Source organism: Heterocephalus glaber, unplaced genomic scaffold (assembly GCF_053883595.1).
Source record: "Heterocephalus glaber isolate CG9 unplaced genomic scaffold, H.glaber_assembly_v1.0 deba00001465, whole genome shotgun sequence".
Lineage (NCBI taxonomy): Eukaryota > Metazoa > Chordata > Mammalia > Rodentia > Bathyergidae > Heterocephalus > Heterocephalus glaber.
In genome coordinates, this window is record NW_028258312.1 from 13,985,945 (window position 1) to 14,008,901 (window position 22,957).

Here is a 22,957-nt window from a genome sequence, read left to right on the forward strand (position 1 = left end):
GCCATTTTTCCTCCTACATAATCAATAAAATATGCAAATATGTTAATTAGTATTACAGTATGGCCCCTGTCTTACCTCTAGATTATATATGTAATATAACTCAGAAATGAAAGGGCATACAATTCTATTTGTAGGAGGGTGTGGAACTCACTCAATCCCCTCCAAAATTTCCCTATGACATTAAACTCAAATAGCTTCACTTTGAGTTACACCTTTGCTGCATGTCCTTCTTTGAATCACTTCCTTAATCCCTACCAATAGTTTCTGAACTTCTCCAGTGGATTATTGTACTCAAATTCTTGTCCCAGAAGAAGATTTTGAGGAAACCCATCTAAGATACTTGAGACCAGAAATTGTACTAAAGCTAAATCCTCAGGATAGAGTTACAAAATTGGAGTATATATCAGTAAGACTGTAACAAGAATCCCATAGCTGATTGCATGTTGGATGATGATACTAGTGACATACTGTAGAATGAATACTACTGTGTTTGATTAATATGTGATAGAGTTAAAAGGGGGAAGCACTGCGTTAAGCAATAGCTCCACTGTTTTAGGAGAAATGCAAGTGATGGTGACCTAAAAGACTTCAGAACTGAATGGTTATTTAAGGAAACCAGTGGCAGACTCAACTCAGACAACAGTCAAGATAGGACATGGTGGAAAAGCCAAAATACCAAAAATTAGACCTTTACGATCAGCAACAGAAAGGTAGATTATGTAGAAAGTCAAGCTCAAATCTGTTTTTACAAAGAAATCTTAACCCACAGAGTCAATAATTTGTCTAGGCTACACTTAAAGATCTGTGAGTCATTTAGACTTGGGAAAGAGTCATCTGGAAGTAGATTCTACTTTGAATCATCTGTTACATTTAATCCTCTGGGCATATAGAGTGACTCACGCCCTTTCTGTAGGATAATAACCTCCCTTTACCCAAATACCATGCATGTGAGAACTATGCAACATTATAGCGTAAACATGTAATAATGTTTGCCTCAAGGCTTCCTCAAAGTGAACTAAGTTAGTTTACACAAGTTTCAGGCCTTGATCACTAGTATATATACTAGTATACTAGTATACATCAGTATACTGATGTATACTGAGAGGGGAATACTGAGAGTTTCTGAGAACATTTAGATTCGGAATCTGAGCTCAATCTAATACCAGATACAGATTTTTCCAGATATAGATCATAGCTCTCCTGTTACCAACACAGCATACAGAGCCTGGACAGGAAATGGAATCATGGCACGAGTCCAACTCACAGTAAATTCAGTATCCATGAATACACTCTGTGGTCATTTTCCCAGACTCAGATTGCCTGGATAAAGTGTTTGTGCTTAGCAGATGCCTGAAATTTTATGTTGTTTTCTGACTTTGGAAAAGGCTGTAACTGCAAAAAATTCTGAGTGAAAGATCATGAAACAATCTTATCCACTACCAAGAATAAAAGAAGCAATTTTGAATCTCAAGTCGAGTGACAGAGATTAATACCAAGATCATGTTGATGGAACCATTATGTCAATTTATTCACTTGCCAGAATGCTCTCCAAAAGAGCAGATGAATTTGGGGACTCATTGTAGACTACCATGATGACCAAGGCAGTGGCCCAATCTCGGCTATTGGGAGGAATATAATAACTTTATTAGGACAGATTGGGGCAACCTCTAACAATACCCGGTATTAAAAAGCCAAACCTTTATTTCCAGACCTATAAGGTAGGAAATTTTGAAGTTGAGTTCACTTGGAATATATAGTAGTATGAATTCATGGTCTTGTCCACCAGTTATAGTAACTTTCTTGTGAACATAATACATCCCCAAATGGAACACAATTATCTGCATATTCCCTAAGCATGACTGTGGTCCTCTATATTTACTGATAGGATGTTAATCAGAAATGAGAAACACAAGTCAAAAAGTATTCATAATGCCTTTGAAAGACACATATATGCCAAGAATTTAGAAGTAAAACCTAAAAATTCAAAAACCTAACATTGTTGAACATTGTAGTTGTCTGGGGAAAGCTAGGACATGCCCTCTAAGTCAAAGACTAGTTATGGCACTTCCGACCTCTTGTCACCAGGAAGGAACTCATTGGATGACCCAGGAGTTTCCAACTAGTCCTTTAATTTGTTGTTGAACTCTAGATAATCTCTAAATATTCAGGAAAGAGGATTAGTTTGAAGAAAATATTTCAAATCTCCAAATGCTAAATATTAGTTACACAATTGCCCTTATCTTAAAAATCAAAGCAAAGCTACTACTATAAATTGAAAGTTCATTGGAGCCATGGAGAAGAAAATACAGGAAAGAATCCCTGACTCAGATAAGAAACATTAGTTATGAAATACATGTGAAAGATTAGTTTGGTTCTACCACATACATACACACTGAGCTTTTCCAGAGTGCTGCATTATTCCCTCCATAAGACTCAGCAGAGTCACAGAAGGATAGAAGACATAACTACAATTCATAATGCTAGAGATTGGCAAGGTAATACCAGGGACATTGATGAGGGAAGATGGGAGAGTGGTGTTGGAATGATTTGAGTTAAACTTAACTGTCATCAAATCAGAACCATCAACACTCAGAAAAAAAATCACATGGCTTTTCAGCACAGTTCTGCACACTTTTTCTAAAATATTCTCTAAAAGTAAAGAGAATTTTAAAGAAATCATAAATTTCCTCTCAATAACTTTATTGGTAGTAACATAGTTGGTTAGATTTTTTTAAATGGAATCATAATTTTGTAAGATTTATATTCAAATTGAATGCCAAGACAAATACATGATCTTTGTTAACAGTGAATATGACTGTTTACGTTAAGAAAGAAGAAATTAAATTATAAAACTAAACAATGTAAGAAAAATTCTGTCCTGCTAGTTTTAGACATGCAAATACAGATTTAGGATTTTTAAGGCCCTGAATCCAGACACTTCACTAATAATGAGTACTCCTAAAATTTTAACATTGAGACATTGTTTTCTACATAATCTGCTAAAGTAAACAAGGAATCTTGGACACATTACAAGATTGAAGCAGAGAAAACACAATGTAACCCTACAAGTTTTGTTGTGCAAGAAAAGAATTCAAGGACGTCTAATGGAGAAGTCAAAAGGATGGAAAAAATCAGTGGGAAAGGGCGCCCGCTGAGCAAGTTTAGAATGATCAAAGCAGCATAAGCGACTACACTTGAAGGTGAAATACTCATAAATAAAAATCCATGAATCAATAATGACACAAAAACAAGAAAGAAAATTAAAATTTACATTTAGCAACAGAATACTTAATTCCACAAAATAGTTGTATTACTATATAAATGTTGAATAAACATGTTACTGGATTGCCTATATTGGGTAAGTGATTTCTAAAATACGTTTATCAACTTTGTAATAAATATGAGGTGTTTTAATTTGTCCTATTTTTTAGTTTACCAGGAATTAAAGGATATAACCTTTGATCTTAATTATAAATATTTACACATAATTATAGGACAAATTCACAAGTACTTACTTCCTGCTTGTTTATAAAATCCCACTACTATAAAGGAAGATGGTATTAAATATATATGCCGGTGTAATATTTTCAATGGAAATTATAGTACATTAAGCTTATAATATCTTAAAATCATGTTTATATTTATAAACACTTTAATAAATAATTTATTGAACAGCTAATAAAATATCAACATTTCTTTCATACTTGAAATTAAAAATGAATGGAACGTGTATCTGTTCAAAAAATAATTTGTAGGGCCGGGGATTTAGCTCAGTGGTTCTGCCACCTGCCCCGCAGCGCAAGAACCTGAGTTCAATCCCTGGTACCAAAACAAACAAAAAAAAACAAAAAATAATTTGTAAAGAATTTTCAAAGATTTTCTTTCATTCTTCCTCAATTTGCTTATTTCTAATAATTGAAAGACCAGAGATCCTTCAATTCATGGGTAAATTAAAAAGCTCCTTTATTCTGGGATAAAGAGATCATAAATCCATGGCACTGACATGAAAGAGAGAAGGAGAGTCCACAGTTTATTTAGCTGTTAAAGTCAAGATTATGGCCTAAATAATTTATGTGGTCGCTTAGGAAGCTTGAGTGGTCGCTTAGGAAGCGGTAAGTATGCCATTTAAAATCTTTCTAAGAGATTTCACAGTTTGTCCATGAAGTGCCTCAATTCTTTGCCTTTTAAAAAATATTTTAATGTGTTCTTATTATACTTTGATAAAGTTACTTTTTATAATTTCCAATAATGTAAAATGTACACATTATTTACATGTGTAATTTAATGAAATTCTATTATTCAAAAGTTATAACAGTTACCTTCCCATACTTTACAGGCTTTTGATTAACAGAAACAAAAGAGAAGACAGAGACAAATTCTTTGTTATAGTTATATATTGAAAGAAAATATTTTTTCTGACAATTTTGAATATACAGTATAAGGCACAAGAGACAGGAGGCAGGATAACTCAGTTTCCTTAAGAATTTAGATATGATGCTTTGTGTACAAATATTTTGATTCCAAAGGCATTTGAAAAGACTTAGTGAATAGAAAAATAATCCAAACTTGTCAATCTATGACATATTACAGAATGTAAAAGGAATAGCATGAAGTGTGTGTGTGTGTGTGTGTGTGTGTGTGTGTGTGTATTTACCCATGTATTATGAGAAAGAGAATGTCTCTTTTTCTTTTTTATTTTTTTTTTTGGTACCAGGGATCAAACTCAGGACCTTACACTTGCAAAGCAGGCACTGGAACCACTGAGCTAAATCCCCAGCCCTAGAGAATGTCTCTTAATAGCGTCTCTGGAACTATTATTGTCTTCTGTGTAGAAAATGTGCAGGTTTTTGATCAATGTCTTATAGTTCATGAATTAAAGGGTCCAACTTGATATAGCTAAAGTGAACAAAGACCACTCAAATGCAGAAATACATTTGTAAAAATACATACTGTCTTTCTTTAAATAATTGAGTATTTAAAGCTACTTTTTAAATATTTAATTTTCATTGAGAATATAAATTAATTTTCTAGGCAGTGGAATTCAACACAGAACAGATTCCACTTACAACCAATAGATAAAATAATGGAATCACTCATATGAGAAACACTGCACAGGAAACTTGCTTGTATCCTAAGGGATACACCGCTGGAGAGGCATTCCGAAGCATCTCTTCACTCAATACTCGTTAAGTTACACAGTCTATTTCTAAACTCATGTATCAGTCTTAATGATCATGTTTTAAACTTTAGTGTTCTCCAACAAACTTCAAATTCAGAATCGAAACGTATTTCACCTCATGCCCCAACCACTCCTTCTTCCATCTTCTTCTCCACCTAAGTTTACACTTATCTTTGTGCCATCCAGGCTTTTTTGTGTGTTGACTTATTTATTGTCAAAATGTACGTTTTAATCATTTTTCCTCTAGACTTCACAAGGCTACTAAACTGTGTCATATTTTGTTTATGCATGTGCTTATCTTCCTCTTTTTGAGTAAAAAAATATGCTGGCTAGACAATTCTTCTTTAACAGTTTTAAAATATTATAGAAGCCTATAATTCATTATTCTTCTTTCGTTAGTACTCATTATTTTCCTCTGGTAGTTTAGAGCTTTTCTATCTCTCCTTGTTGTGAAGTCACTTCACTAGAATGCATTGAATTGTATTTTGTTTTTATTCTGCTTGTTTTATTATTTGTTAATTCAGTAATTCTGAGTCTTAAATTTTCAAGAATTTTAGCCATTATAACTAACTTGTATATCTCCTCAAATACTTTCCTGTGCTGTTCTTAGAAATTATATTTTAACACTCACATTTTTCTGTCTCTCTTTTCTTAAATTAAGAGTGACTTTCTCAGTTTTACATTTCAGTATTTTCATGGTATTTAGGTGTAACCAGGTACTATAATAGTTTTCTATTAAATTTTACTAGGTCAATTATTATATAAATAATTCAATATTTTGACAGTTTTATATTATCTCTTTTAGTCAGTGGTTATGCTTGCATATTCCATACTTTGTTTGGGTCTGAGACTCCTAGATGTCTACTGACAGATTTTGAGTGAACGACAGATGAGCCACTTCCACAGATGGACCACGTTTCCCATCCATGACTGCCCATGCTCTTTCCACTTTTCACTGGGCTTCTAAATGGACAAGAGCAACATTGGAGTCCAAGTACTGAGACAAAAAATGATCCACATGTCCTGGTCTTTAAAATGTTATGTGTCAAAGACAATGTTGAACTAAATTCTCACACTCTACTGTTATGTGAATAAGAAACTTATCTTTTAGTAAATGTTAGTTTGAAATTCATCTTGTGGGAGAATATCTTTTCCATAAGATCACTCCTCCCTATGCAGTGTTGTGTGAGAATATTTCAGCCTAGGGATCCATAGCTCAGAAATACTTCATCTAAAAGCACTAGGTAACAGTATCCCTCTCTTCAAATCAATGCCTGGCACTTTCTCTACCACTTACACATACTTTGTTTATCTTACTCATGGGCAAAACTTTCCTGATTATATTCATGTAGGAGCCTGGATATATGACACAAAAGTAGCTACACTAAGCCTGTGTTTATACACAGGGTAAAATTTAGAATCAATTGCTACTTCTAAATTTCAGCATCTCTTGGGCTACACGACTTTATTTCCTTTTGGGACTTGTCAAATATTTCTTGTCCATATATTCCTCTAGCTCTGTAATATTCCTTTATTTTTTCATATATTTGTTGTATTTGTGGACATGACAGCAGTGATCCTGGTGTAATTAACATCATGTTCTAATTTCTAATATGTTATGCTAATCAGTGAGATCTGTGCAGAGATCAATGCACAAAAATATTTATTTCAGCAACTTTTATAAAAATGATAATTTAGAAATCAAATAAATGACAAATGTTCAAGTAGCACTAATCCATGGGAAGCAATATAGTCAGTAAAAAATAAAATAAAATATTTTAAAGGCTATTGACAAACAGAAAATATGTTAAGTAAAAATAATTTAAATAGCTTTTACATTGTAGTTCATAGTTGTATTTCTGGTGGCACGGTTTAGTGAGTTTTTATGAATATATGACATATTACAGTGATAGTATAGCAGATTATGTTATATTTGTATGCTCCTAATATTTAATTTCTAAACATCTTAGGATAAATGTTTTTCTTTCATTCAATAGGTTCAAAATTTGAATTTCTAAAGGTAATACCAGACATTGACAATGAAAATATTTGATGACAACTAGCAATGTACTTAAAAACATAAAATTAAGATATCATTTAGTTTCTGATCTGTTCATTTTACTGCTTCTGGCACACAAAAACAATACCTATCCTTATTTATAGCACTCTAGAACTGGAATCTGGGATATTGAGAAGCTGTTTCATCTGGCATGTGTTTGACAAACAGATGGATCTTCCATTATGCCCTAAGGACAAGAAAACATGGACTCTTTTAAGCAAAGCTGAGAATTACATCTCATGGTTCCATTGGTGTCCTGATAGATCATAGTATCAATAATGTGTAATGTATAATTAAGTCGATGTTAGTATAAAAATTCAATGAATGTAAAGGAAAGATACAAGCTAATCAAAGAATCAGTAAGGAGGAATTTTGCCAGTATGATCATACATTCTTGCAGAAATCTAAAAAAAAAAAGCTAAATTAGAGCAATAGAGAAAAGTATCAAGAAAGAATGAACTTCAAATCATTGTAGATTCCTTTTTGGATCATGTATATGTTTAGAAAAATATTAATATAGAAACTTCTTTTGTGACCTACGTCTTAAGAAGATGTGTTTAGGGGCCGGGGATTTAGCTCAGTGGTTCTGCCGCCTGCCTTCCAAGCACAAGGACTCGAGTTCAATCCCCAGTACCAAAAAAAAAAAAAAAAGAAGATGTGTTTAGAATAGAACCAAGAGAGTTTACATAACTAAAAACAAAAATACAGAATTAGTTTCTTTCAAAGCTATATAATGTAAGCTTTTCATCCTAGGCAGATAACTATTAATTTTATTTCTGATTTCATCAGCCTAAAGCTCTACATGTGGTAAGAGGTCATTAAATCATTGGCAAGTTAAATAAACCCAAGTTTCAAGAAGTAAAAGTTGACAAAACAATTATGGAAATGTGAAAATAAAAATATTGAATTCAAAAACTTTTATTTGATACAAGTATTCTGTTCTCTAACATGTTGTAGAAACTATTATTTAAAAATAAGGGAATTTTAGAAAATTTATTCTTTTTTATTTTTCCTGTGCCATTTAGTTTTTCTTTTCCTTTTTCAGTCTAAGAACAGTAGGAGTAGAAACAGATTTTTTTCCAAGTGAAACATTTTTAAAACCCAAAGTTCATATATAATTAATGTGCCTTGGCATATTACTTAGGTGATACACCCACCAAGTTGGCCTGCACAGTGAAGCAGATTTATCCGTAAGCTCTGAAGGCAATAAAGAGCGTTAAGGTTTTTAAACGGAGAGAAAAAGAAAAGGAAAGCTAGCATTCAAGGAGAGGGCAGATGGGCTTATGAATCCTAATGCTTGGGCAATAGATATTTTTGTGTAAAACAAGGTCTGCTAATCATGGAAATATAAACCTAAGCAGCGTTACTCAGACAGCTTTGGTATTGAGACACAGCTCCGATGGAGGCTCTGACTGTACCCCTCACTTTGGCGGCTTTTCCTGTCCCTTCAGCTCATTTAAATCTCTGTTCTTCAAGGAAGGATGCTAGGGATCACAGGCGTGCAACTAGGGTGCAAAGACAAAGAAATGAACAAAACTGAAATGTAGATCTCATCTGAAGATCACAGCTTTCTAAAGGTTTCCTCATGGAATTTGTCGCATCAAGTAGCATCCCTAATTCTAATTCTTCTTTAGGCAATCAGTGGATAATAAGATTCATTATTTAAAGGCAATATACTAGTGACAAACTTTACAATACATTTGTCAATGCCAAGATGTTTTTTCTATATACTGTATTGGTTTTTGTCCTTATAAATTAAACATTTCTCTTTCAGCCTACATATTATACACTGGGCATTTACTTATACATATTATTCCATGACACATCTATGTATATTATACATTATTATTACCTGAGATGCTTCCAGGAACTTCTAAACTACATCTCAGAAGTTATCTCAAATCTTTAGTAGTTGAAACCTGTCTCTATGACTAACTTTCATAACCAACAGAAAAAACAAACACTTGAATCTTATGACCCACTTTAAAAACAGCATTCTCTCATAATAAGGTGAGTGTTAAGAAATTAATTGGAATTAACACAAAAATTCAACCATCCTCATAAGCTCAATATTTTATTTTATTATCATAAAGCAATGAAGATGAGGTTTATATTTTAATAACATTTAATATGGAACAGCACTATCATCAATAGACACAATATTGTAGAACAGATCTCTTGAACATACTCATTTTTATAAGTGAAATTTTATATCCACTGATTAGCAACTCCTCCCCTTATGCCTTCCTCTATCACCTCACAGCTGCCATTAATTCTATTATTTCTGCTTATGATGTTAACTATTTGAAAGACCTCACATAAGTGAAATCATGTAGTATCTGTCTTCTGTAACTGTATCATTTCACTTTGTATTATGATTTCTCAAGGTCTCTCCATGTTGTCACATATTGCAGGATTTTCTTTTCAGGGGAAAAATAATATTCCAGTATCTGTGTGTATGTATATGTAAGTGTGTGTGTGTGTGTGTGTGTTTCTGTGTGTGTGTGTGTGTGTGTGTGTGTGTGGTGCATGCCATGCATGCCACTGTTTTACACATACATCCATCAGTGGACCTACAAGTTCTTTCCCTATCTTGGCTGTTAATAGTGCTACAATGAACATTGGAGTGCTAATATTGCTTCAAGATCCTAATTGCAATTCTTTTGGATAAATAACCAGAAGTAAGATTGCTTGTATTGTGGTTTGATTTTGTAATATTTAGAAGAATCTGTGTATTGTTTTCAATAGCAGCTACATAATTTTAATTTTCTAGTGTGTCAAGGGTCACATTTTTCCAAATCCTTCCCACCATTTGCTCTCTGTTGTTTTTTGATAATACCAGAAAAGCTAATTACCTAAGGTAAAATTGGGAAAAACAATGAAAAGATACTTCTCTGATGAAGATATAAAATTATCAGCAGGTACATGAAAACACTCTCAAAGTCACTAATTACCAGAGAAATGCAAATCAAAATCTCAATTATATATCATCTCATACCTGTTTAGTGACTGTTTTCAAAACTTCAATTTCATATATCCCACAACCTCCACTATGTTCCAAAATTATTTTATATATTATATTATTTTATATTATCATCCCTACTTCATTTCAAATTCAATCTTTAACCTCTTTTATTGAGCTTTAGGTCCATATCATTTAAGCAGTACTACTATAGTAACCTTCATGCTTCTGAACTCAGTATAAATTTTATATGTCATATTATTAAACTTTCAGAAGTATCAGACACAGCTGACCAGTTTGTCTTTTCTAAAACATTTCCCATTCTCAGTCGTGGTATCAGTACTCATGATTTTTCTCCTATTCCACTGTAGTTCCTTTTTAAAATAAATTTTTCTGTGTATCCTTCTTCATTAAACTTTTAGCTTTAGAAACTTCTCTGGGCTCTGTCTAAGGTCCTTTTGTCTTCTCATTCTACATACTTTCCCTAAGTGACAAGTGGCCTCATCCATTCCCATAGGTGAGGATTTTCCCCAAATTTCACAAATTTCAAATTTCAAATTTCACACTGCTCACATTATTATCAGTCAGCTTTCCAGTTACTGACACAAAATACCTGACACTTGCAAGTTAAAAGAAGAGAGTTTTATTTTGGCTCAGGGTTTAGTCCACAGTCAGCTAACTTCAGGGCAGAAACAACATGGAGGAAGAAAATATGCTTAACCTAGGGCAGCAGGGAAGGGGAAAAGAGGGGAGGGGAGGGGAGAGGAGAGGAGTCAAGGACAAGAATGTATCCTTCCGGTTCACGCCCCCTAGTGATCACCCAACCCACTCCAACCAGGCTTCATCTTAGAATGCAAGATGTTTAGAGGACTTTTTGATCTAAACTACAACACACAAAGACACATACATACACTTTTTCTGCAATTTGTAACACAGTGAGACAAACATACATAATTAAAATTCAACCACTGGACACTGAAATACCTCAGAGAGTGATCTTATAACTTTTCAAAATCTATATAATCTTCATAGATAATTTCATTTTTAACTATTATTAATACTACTTTTATGTTGATAATGTGCTTTAAAAATCTCTATACTAGATCCATGGTTTTAACTATTACTGGATTTTCACAATAGTGAAATGAATATTTCACTGCCTCTGAGCTCTTGACCTACACCTAATTGTCTATTTAGTAACTTCATTTGATTATCACTTCAAAATTTAAATTTAACACAAGCAAAAGAAAAATCTTATACCTCAAAGTTTATCTTAGACTTTTAGAAAGTACCTAAAACAATATTTCGTTAATCTTCATTCTCATTTTTAAAGATATTACAACTGATTAAGTAACTGAAGCAAGTCCTTGGGAAGTCTTTTGACTCCCTGACTATTTATAATTAATCTTCTCTGTCCAGTCCATTAATAGGTCAAATGATTGGCTGTATATCAAAATTTTATCAGATGTTCTTCACTCAGATCCATTTCATTTGTATCACCTCACTCCCACACACTACTTATTTATTTCAAATGTCTCCTAACTAGCTTTTCCACCTATCTTTTCTATGTATGATAGCAAAAGGGATGTTTTTAAACACAGCTCAGACTATATCATGACCGTACTGTAAATCTTTCCATAGCTTGTCATTTGCACCTCAGGTATACCGAAAGCTAACCTTACCATGCTTTATAGCTCTGCACAATATGACCCATGCTGCCTACCTTGATTTCCACTAGTTTCTCCTTTATAGCTCACTAATACACAGGCACCTTTAGTTCTATTTTCTACAGCAGTTCAAATTGGTTCCCACGTAGGGAACTTTGAGATAGAAATTTCCTGTAATACTTTCCCACTGACTTTTCACAAATCTATCTCATCTCATTTTAAATGTAACTTCTTTAAGAAATATTTCTTGAATATTATGTTTAGAGGCTTTCCCCACTACTATCAATGCTTATTTAACCTGGCAACTAGGTATTTCATTCAAAGAACTTCCCATAAGCATTGACTACAGTGGACCTTAGTCTTATGAAATCAATTTGTTCATAAAGGCTTGTTGTAACTCAATTTGATTGTAAATCAATATTATTTTTCCCATAGCAAATAATGTAAATACCGATAGTATGTTTCAAACCTCGAAAAGCAACCCTTAACTAAAATTTTCTTAATAAAAACATTGTATAATGTGCATAATTTACCAGAAACACCAATAATTTTCCTAATGTATTTACCAAAAAGGTATAAAATGTGTCTAGTTTACCAGAAACAATAATTCTACACTGTACTCACCATTCAAGTTGACATTTTTGGCTTTCAGGAAGGGAGGATGAAATGGAAGGTGGTTATTGTTTGGAAGGAGAGTCCCCTTCCATAAGAACATCCATCAGGAATCTGGCTCTCTGGTGTTCTTTCTTTCTTTGGGAATGTCTGTGGCCCACTAGGACCTGCTTTTGACTCACTAGGTCTCAACCTTTTCAGAACTAAAAACTGGTCCAAGGTTGTCTGTTTGTCTTTTCTTTAACCCTGTTCTGTAGTATGACATGGCCTTGTCATTAGCAAGTGAATGCAGTGATTGGCTTTTTCTCTGTCTGGATGGGTCTTCTCTACAAATGTTTGTAGCTTTGTTGATTTTTTCAGGATTTCCTTTATTTCAGAAGAAGAACTTTGTTGCACTGATTATTGATAATCCCCCTCCTCTTCAGAGAGCTTCTAGCTGCCATTCAATGTTGCTTAGCCAGAAGTTGCTGAAGTTCCTCTATAGACAATTCCTCTGAATGTTCCACCATCATGTCCGTGATGAGGAGAGCCTTTAGTGGTAAATCTTTGTCCTCTAGATATTTCTTAACGGTAGAACAGAAACTCCCCCATCCCCAAATCCACTCAAGAAAAAGTACTCTTATTACCCAGGCTTTTGCATTAGATCTCCACATGACCCCTAGCCCATTCTTCATGACTTTGTGTTTCCTGAACAATCTAGGGATCTCAAGAGATAACCAAGATAGGCTTTATCACTTGCATTGGCACATAGAAAGAAGTTTAACGTATTCTTCATAGGCTTGTGGCCTGGCATTTTCTTCTCTTCCTGGGTAATGCATGGTCTCATAGGCATTTTATTCCAGAAAAGGCCAGTTTCATCACAGTTGAAAACTTGATGAGAGCAAAAGTCATTTCTCTGTGTCATTGATTCAAAATACTGTATGTGATTTTCAGCAGCCCTTTTATCAGCACTGGCTGCTTCACCATACTTACTTACACTATGAATCCCAGTTCTCACTTTACTCCTTACTGGCATGAAATGTTTCATCATTATCACCTGTTGATGGGTTATCCTTTACAAGATCTTCATTTATAGACCTAGCTTTTTCACAAATTATATAGACTCTGATAGGTTTTAACCTGCCATTTGCCTTTCATTTATCCACACATTTATAAATCTACACATTTATCCATATAGCCTTTCTACCTTGTCTAACACTATTGATCATGACTTACTAATTTGAGTAATTAGCAATACTAGCTTCCCTATACAAATCTTTTCTTTGTAAGATTGTTGAGATGGTAGATTTTGACATGCTGTAAATATTAGGAAGATCAGTCATATGAATGTCATTCTAATATTTCTTCACAATTTCCTTCTTCTTTTTGATTTTGATTGCTTTCTTTACCTTCTTTTCATTCCTTAGGTTCTTTTCTAGCTTTTTAGGGTCATTTTGATATCAGTAATCATAGCGATTATATAAACCACTGAGTGAAATCACATCCATAAATAGACTGACACTTATGTACACTTACAGACACTTTTCTGGCATCCTGAGTCTTTTTTTTTTTACAACTATCCAAGTAGCCATAACTCAAAACCTTGATTGTAAGTTAAAATTAAAATTCCAGTTGTAAGTCAAGTTGTTTGTATGTGAGGCTGGTTGTAATGTGAGGGTACACTGTATTTTATCTGTTCATATGCTGTTTTGTTGTCTGTATTTTTTGCTAGCACATAAGCAAGTAGAGGTGTTTAGAGATAATTTGAAATAGGAAGAAAAGGTCCAAAGGGTTAGGGGTGGTGGGAGGAGAAGGGAAAAGGAAAGGAGGAAAAGGAAAAATTATGAGAAAAGGAAAAGATACGGAAACAAAGTCTGTGTAAATAAAGAAGAGTGGAGGAGGTGAAGGGCACACAGGTAATGGGGCAAAAAGTAAGAACCAAGATACATCATGTACAGGTAAAAGCACCCAATAATAAATGTAAATATATTGCATACCTAAAATGTACCTATAAAAGAATTTAAGGAAAAAAATAAAATAGGGTTACATAAGACCAGATATAAGGTGAGGGAAAAAAAAGGAGTTTGATTGAGTTCTAGTATTTTGTTGCTTACTTTTTGTCTTGTTGATCTATCTATTTGTGACAGTGGGGTATTGAGTTCCCCCAGTACTATTGTATTAGTGCTTATTTGACTTTTTTATGTCCATTAGTATTTGTTTTATATAGCTGGTGCACTAGTGTTTGTGAATGTATGTTTATGATTGTCATCTCTTCCTCTTGGATTGTTCCCTTTACAAAGATGTAGTGCCCTTCTTTGTCTCTCTTAGTCAGTGTTGGTTTGAAATCCACTTGATCTGCAAAGAGAATAGCTATTCCTGCTATTTTTCGGGTTCCTGTTGCATGGAGTATTATTTTCCACTTTTTACTTAAGTCTATGTGCTTCTTTTTGAATTAAGTGTGTTTCTTGTATGCAGCATATTGTTTGATCTTGCTTCTTGACCAATTATGCCAGTCTATTTCTTTAACATTGATGCTTATAACTGATACGTATGGACTTATCATTGTCATGAATTTTCCTTTTGTTTGATTCTCCCCATTTGCATTTAATTTCTTGTCATGCCTGATGGATTCATTCTGTTGGACTTCCTGGTGTTGTGATCCTCATTTTCTTTTCCTAGGATATTGTCTAAAATTTTTTGGAGTGCTGGTTTGGTATTCATGAAGTTCCTAAGGTTCTCTTTGTCATGAAAGAGTATTATTTCTCCATTAATTTTGAAAGATAGTATTCCAGGGTACATCAATCTAGGTTGGAGGCTGTTTTCCTTTAGGGCTTGAAATACATATGTCTCTCCAAGCTCTTCTTACCTTGAGGATTTATGCTGAGAAGTCTGCTGTGATTCTGCTGGGTTTTCCTTTGTATATGATTTGTTTCTTTAACTGCTTGTAGAATTTTGTTCTTCTGTTGAGTTTCTAGAATCCTAACTGTTATATGCCTATCTGTGGACTTTTTTTTTAATCAAGGCTAATTGGAGTCCTATATGTCTCACTTATCTGTATGTCAAGTTCTTTCCCCTTGTTTGAGAAGTTTTCTGCCATCACTTCTATAAATAGTCTTTTTTATGTCATCTGCACTCTCTCGTTTCTCACTGACTCCAATCAGTCTTATGTTATTCTTCTTTGCAACATCTAGCAGCTGCTGGATTGATTTCTCATGGTCTTTTGCTACTTTAATGAAGTTTTTCTTTTCCTGTTCACTAATTTCAATCTTATCTTCTATATCTGAAATTCTTTCCTCACATTGGCTCATTCTGCTGCATTAACTTTCAATAGAGTTTTTAATCTCCTGGAAATCTGTTTGCATCTGTTTTATGGATTCCATTTGTTTCCTATGTTGGGATTCATCATGTTCCTCAGCTCCTCTATTTGATTTTATCTGTGTCCTCTCTAGATTTATTAATCATGTCTTGCACTATGGGCACAATCTCTGCTATTATTGGAATATTATTTCTGATGTCACTTTTTCCAGATCCTCTTTTGTTGCCAGTTTGGGGAGTCCAGGTGGTTGAGTATCAGATTGTTCCATCTTGTTTCTCTTTGGGGTTGCTTTAGGTGTTATGGAAGTGTGGTTTTGAGACTTCTTTAAGTGTCTTCTCATTTTAACCAGGGTTGAGGGGGGGTGCTGCTGGTGCCTGCATGGCTCTGCTCCTTGACCCTGGGAAAAGTGGTATGGTGGCCCAGAAGATTCACCTCCCCTGAGCTGGGGGCAGCTGTTCTCCTCAGCACTGGGGGTGCTGGTACGGTGGCCCAGAGGATGGCATTTGTCTAATGGAGTGAATCCCAATAAAGATGGAATAAAAGGCATAGAAGTCAAGCACAATAAGAAAAAGCAATGTTGGAAGTTCAGACTTTTTACCAACATAAAGTAGGGTTTGACATGTATCCAGCAGCAAGCATGTATTATTTTTAATGAAAGGAAAGGAAATCTTAGTGTGCAATGCCCATAGCCTAGAGGACAGAGTCAAGTGGTGCAGAGATTCTTTTCCCTGGACAAAGGCAGGGATCCAATCAACAAAGTGTTAATATGCTCAACAAGCATCATGTGGTGAATTAAGCTAATAACCAAGTATCATACATTTCACTATCACTCAAAGAGTAAATTTTAAATATTCTCATCACTGAAAAAGGTCAAATATTTGAAATGATGGATAGTTTAATAAATTTGATTCAACTATTCTGCTTTATATTAACAATCACAACATCTTTTGGTATCTTATTAGAATATACAGCTATACTTTGCCAATGTGCAATGGAAAAAAATTACAATGACTGCTATGTGTTTCCTGCCAGACCTATTCCTTTTTTAAATTTGATTTTTTTTTAAAAATTACACTTTTATATCACCATCTTAATAATGAGTATTTTGAGCAGCTATTTTGTCTTTTAGTTCATATTTCTTCTGTTAAAGAAAAACCATGCTTAAGGAAATTCATCTGATTAGTTTGAACTGCTTCCCCTAAAATTTAATTATTATCAAGTTATAGGCTTCAGTGCACTGCTGTTTTCATTTTAAACACTGACCTTTGGGAACCTAGCTGCCTTGATACAAGAAGACAAAGCCACATATACACATTTTGTCTGAATTTGCTGCCATTCACTATCATCAAATCTCTTATACATGCATGTGTAAGCTACCTTGGGTTTCATCCAAATTAAGCTTTCAGCTAAGTCCTGCCTCCAATACACTGACTACAATCAAAGAAAATACTCCAAGTTCTTTGAGGTATCTCCATACTGATTTCCACAGTGGTTGCACCAGTCTACACTCCCACCAGCAATGGAGCAGGGTTCCTCTTTCCCTACAACCCCACCAGCATTTGTTATTGGTTGATTTCATGATAGCAGCCATTCTTTCTGGAGTGAAATGGAATCTCAGCATTGTTTTCATTTGCATCCCTCGAATGGCCAGTGATGTTGAACATTTTTTCATGTATTTATTTGCTATTTCTACTTCTTTGTCTGAGAAATGTCTGTTCATTTCAGATGCCCATTTTTGGATTGGGTCTTTAAATTTGGGAGGTCTGATCTTTTTAAGTTCTTTATAGATTCGAGATAGTAGACCTTTGTCTGAGGAAGAGCACATGAAGATTTTTTTCCACTTGTGGGTTGTCTCTTCACACTGCTGGTGGTTTCTCTTGCTGTGCAGAAGCCTTTTAATAAGAAGAGATCCCACTTGTTGATCCTTTGTGCTAGTTCGTGGGCAACTGAGGTTTTGTTCATAAAATGTTTTCCTACACCAATGTCTTCAAGGGTACTACCTAACCTCTGTTCCAACTGGTTCAGAGTTTCTATTTTAATATTTAGATCCTTAATCCATTTTGATTTTAGTTTAGTGCATGGTGAGAGATATAGGTCTCGTTTTAATCTTTGGCAAGTTGAAGCCCAATTTTTCCAGCACCATTTCTTAAAGAGGCTATCTTTCCTCCAGTGAGGGTGTTTGGCTCCTTTGTCAAAGATGAGATGGCTGAGTGTGTCTGGTGTTGTTTCTGCACCTTCTAATCTGTTCTACTGGTCCTCAAGTCTGTTTCTTTGCCAGTATCATGCTGTTTCTATCACAGTAGCTTTGTAGTATAGTTGCAGGTTGGGGATTGTGATACCCCCTGCCATGTCTCTGTTACCTAGAATTGCTTTTGCTATTCTGGGTCACTTCTTGTTCCAAATGAATTTTTGGATTGTTTTCTCAAGGTCTATGAAGTATGGTGCTGGGATCTCAATTAGAATTGCATTAAATCTATATAGCAGTTTGGGAAGTATGGCCAGTTTCACTATATTCATCCTTCCTACCCAGGAGCAGGGAATGTCTGTCCATTTTCTGATATCATCTTCAATCTCTCTTTTCAGAGTGCCATAGTTTTCAGAGAAGAGGTCCTTGATTTGTTTCTTTAGGATGATTCCTAGGTATTTCAGTTTTTTGGATGCTATTGTGAAAGGAATTATTGTCCCTATTTCTCTCTCAGTGAGTCTGTCATTGGTGTAGAGGAAAGCTATTGATTTTTGTGTGTTGACTTTGTAACCAGCTACTTGACTGAATTTGGTTATTAAGTCTAGAAGCCTTTTTGTGGAGTTCTTGGGGTCTTCTATATAGAGTATCATGTCATCTGCAAATAATGACAATTGGAAGTCCCATTTGACCCCGCTATTCCACTGCTGGGGATCTTCCCCTAAGAATTAAAAGAATCATACCACAATGATATATGTGCACCCATGTTCATAGCAGCACAGTTTGTAGTAGCTAAAACTTGGAAACAGCCCAAATGCCCATCAACTGGAGACTGGATCAAGAAAATGTGGTTTTTTTATAAAATGGAGTACTACTCAGCCATAAAAAATGAGAAATTAGAGACATTTATACCTAAGTGGATGCACATTGAGGCGATACTCTTGAGTGAAATAAATAGGACACACATGAATAAATACTGAATAGTTTCTCTGGTGTGAGAAACTGAAAGTGTAAATAAGGACTAAATGTATAATAGGTAATGTGAAATAAGAAGAAAAGGGGCAAAGGGGAAGGAAGTGGGAGGGCTAGGGGAAAGGATAGAAGGGAATGGGATTAATATGAGAAAATGGAAAAATAGGAACAAAATCTTTGTAAATAGGGAGGAATGGAGCGGTTGAAGGGAGGGCTGGGCAAGGGTGAAAATAAGAACCAAGAGAGACTATGTAAAGGTGCAAATTTCCAATGATGAATGTTATTATATTGTGTACCTAAAATGTACCAATGATTAGAATGAATTATCGATAATACAAAATAGGAAGAAAAGGTCCAAAGGGGTAGGGGTAGTGGGAGGGGCAGGGGAAAGGAAAGAAGGGGAAGGAAAAATGATGAGAAATGGAAAAAATGGAAATAAAGTCTTTGTAAATAGGGAAGGGTGGAGGGGGTGAAGGGAGGGCTAGGAATGGGGAAAAAATAAGAACCAAGATGCATCATGTTAAGGTACAATTCCCAATGAGAAGTGTAATTGTGTTGTACACCTACAATGCACCAATAAAAGAATTTAATTAAAAAAATAAAAATAAAAATAAATTTAAAAAAAGAAAAAAAATAGAAAATACTCCAAGTGAGGACAGCCAAGTCTTGTCAATACACCAAAATAAAACTGAGCTAATACATTTTTTAAACTACTAAATTTTGAATTTTATTTGAAACAAGTGATCCCTGAGACAACTGCTTAAGGCTCCTTTTTTTTCCTTTTCTTTTTTGTTCTTTTGGTCCTGTCCTGCCTTTTTCAGAGAAATGCTTGCTGGCTGGAGCCAATCTTGAGATCATGAAAACTTTAAATATCAGAACTTTAAAACTTAGTCTTTGATGCTGAATTATTTGATATATAAAAGAATCAATCATAATCACAAACTTTATGACATCAGGTATTAGATAAAACAAACTCTTATTTGAGTTTGTGTTGCATGTAGCCAAGTACCACACTGGTCCTCCAGTGGCTCAGTGAATACATACAGATAATATCTTGTAATTTGCAAAGTAGAGGCTGCCGGCTCAATTCGGAAAAGAATTGTTTTGTGGGAAAAGAAAAAGAATCAGTTATAGAATAACCAAGTTCCCAGCATATACAAAGTAAAAATCAAACTATCTGCTTAGTAGAAATTCAATCAATTTTGATAGTGAATGTAACTAAATATTTCTCATTAATCCTTATTTTAAAAAGGACATAGTATGGTATACAACACTCTTAATACCAACAAATTAAATATAAGCTTATCTTTTCTAACTATGTATTTTAAAACACTTCTCTTCAGTAATGGCATAATGCCAGATAGCTACAAGATAAAAAACAATGTAGTCAAGTTGTATAGCTGTTGGGGATCTGAATTGGCTCAAGGATAAAATTCAGAATAAGGGAGAATTGGTGGCCAGAGAGGTATAGGTATAGGTATAGATGTAGATAATTTGTTAAAATCCTGTAGCCTCAGAACCATCATACTTCCTACAGAAGTCATCTTGTTCATCAAAACTTCTATGAATTACAGTGCCTTTGGTCCTACTAATAGTACTGGCTTTCAGTTCTTTAGATATTTTATACCCTTTACATCATGAGGAAGCTAGAGGTAAATAAAACTGTCAGCAGGTATTCAGAGTTCAGATGCTTTTGCTAGAAATATTCAGTGGTGTTTTGACAGACAAATAGGATAAGAGCAATAATCTGTAGACCTCTGTGGATGTGAGAAATAATGTTGATTAATCTACCTTTATCTATCAAAATCTGCTTCACTGTAGAGAATTAAAAAATAAAACCATGCGACAATATATTCAGTGAGAAAGACAAGAATAAATGATGAGAGCTAAAGTTAGGGGCTTAGATGTTGTCAACCCTGCTTTGGAGACAGAGTTAGGAAAAATCAGCCAAAGTTGCACTCTGTCAAGTTTTTTTTTTTTTTTTTTTTTTTTTTTTCAAACAGGGAGGTGAGCAAAGTCAGAGAGAAAATGAACTTCCAATATTTTTAAGCAACAGATGGGTACCCAGGATACCCAAAAAAAGTCTCAACAGATTAAGAAAAAAATATGAGGAATTTCGAATTTGCATTGTTTAAAAAAGCCAATTTGAGAAAAACTACTTGCATAAGTTTTTTTTATCTGTTCTAATATTGAATGGGTACTGAAGGAACCTATATAATAGAGCACACTCCCAGGTGTGCCTGGGTGGTTAAAGGAGGAATGGCCTTGTGTACTCTATATGGTCCCACACCTATTCCTTCCTGTATTATTCCCATGCTCTGTACTAAGAAGCTTTGCTCTGCCATGCCCGCCTGGCATGAAGTTTCTGCCTTGAAGAGTGTATACCAGATTTATAGTCAGAACAAGGGGCAAAAGTAGAATGAAAAGAAAATTTTGCAAAACTTAAAATTTTGTCCCAGAAGGAACTATGCATAAAGTTGGAGGTAAAGAATGTGTGGGTGCTAATGATATTAGTACAATTAAAAAGAAGCCAAGTAGTTTGTACAGGGACAAAAAGAGATCCCTTGAGGGCATTTTAAGAATCAGCAAGACCTTGACCCATGGCAGCCTCAAAGGGTGTTAACTTCTCATTTGATAAGAGAATTCCTGGGACTCCTGCTACAGAAGATCCTCCTAGGGAGTTGGTTTTCCAGCACTCAATTCAGCCATCCATGCACTCAGAAGCAAGTACAGTCATGGTCCAAGGGTCCCTGGCTACTGCTTTCAGACAGCTGATGTCAGCATTGTCCACATGAAGGTAGTTTTACTGTCCTATAGAATGAAAGAGCTGTGATGTCAGGGAGCCTTCCATCCAGATTTTAAAGGAAAGCCTGATAGGCCAGGAAAGGAATCCCCAAGAGGGCTGTGCATGAAGCTGTGGGAATATAACTGAATGTGCACTGGAGACCCCAGGAAGTTACAGAAAGTACAAGGAATGTGAAACATAGGCTGATCAAAAAGCTGTAGGGCATGAGTGAAGCCAGTACAAGACAGAGGTCTCATGGGCTGCAGCTGGCAAGGCTGTTGGGGTAGGGTTACCCAAGGCCTTTAGAACTCACATTTTACCATGGTATCCAGGGTACTAGATGTAAAGCTTCAGGACTTAATGTTTGTCTTCCTAGGTTGTGGTTTTGCTTCAGTCATATTCCTTTTTTCTTATCTCATTTCTCCATTTTAGAATGAAAATGTTTAACCTGTGTCATTGTACCTTTGGGTCAGGCAACTTGTTTTTGATTTTTCCAGATTTTTCTCAGCTTAGAGTTTGCCTAAGTCTTAGAAGAAACTTAGAATTGGACTTTTGAAACATGGTTGAATCACTGAGATTTTGAAAAAGGGATGATTGCATTTCTAGGTTGTATGTGAGATAGTTGTATGGTAGGTGAAATTATGAACTTCCTATTGTCTGTTTTGTAGATTGAGTATGATTTAAGGCATATTTGGATGTAAAATTGATAAAGGGTCAATTGTGACCATTAATCCTGATATATCCACTTCACTGGATTATGAAAGGACTAGAGGATTACAAAATTCCCTCCCGGGTATTTGTGTAGGACATGGCAGCCTGGCCTTGAGTAATATATATTATGGTCCCTGGCATATTCCTTTCTGGCATGGTTTCCTTGTTCTGCAACTCAGCCAAATAAACCAAACAACTTTCCTGTCTTCTGCCATGATGTTTCCTCTTTGGAGCCTGGTAACCATGTACCGAATCTCCTGAAACAAGCTAAAGTTTTCCTCCTTTAAGCTGTGGGCATCTTGATGTCATGTCTCAGTGACAGGAAAGCTGAATGACACAAATGACTATGTATGTGTTAATTAAAAATGATTAAGAAGAAATAAACTACTTGAATTTCTGACCACAGTGGCGGTCAGAAACTTCCGATTCATTGTACACATCCATAAATTACCCCCAAATCTTATGTATTTTTTTTTAATCTATGTATTTTTCTCCTGAAGTATGGGGCTCTGTAGATATCAATGTGTTCTCTG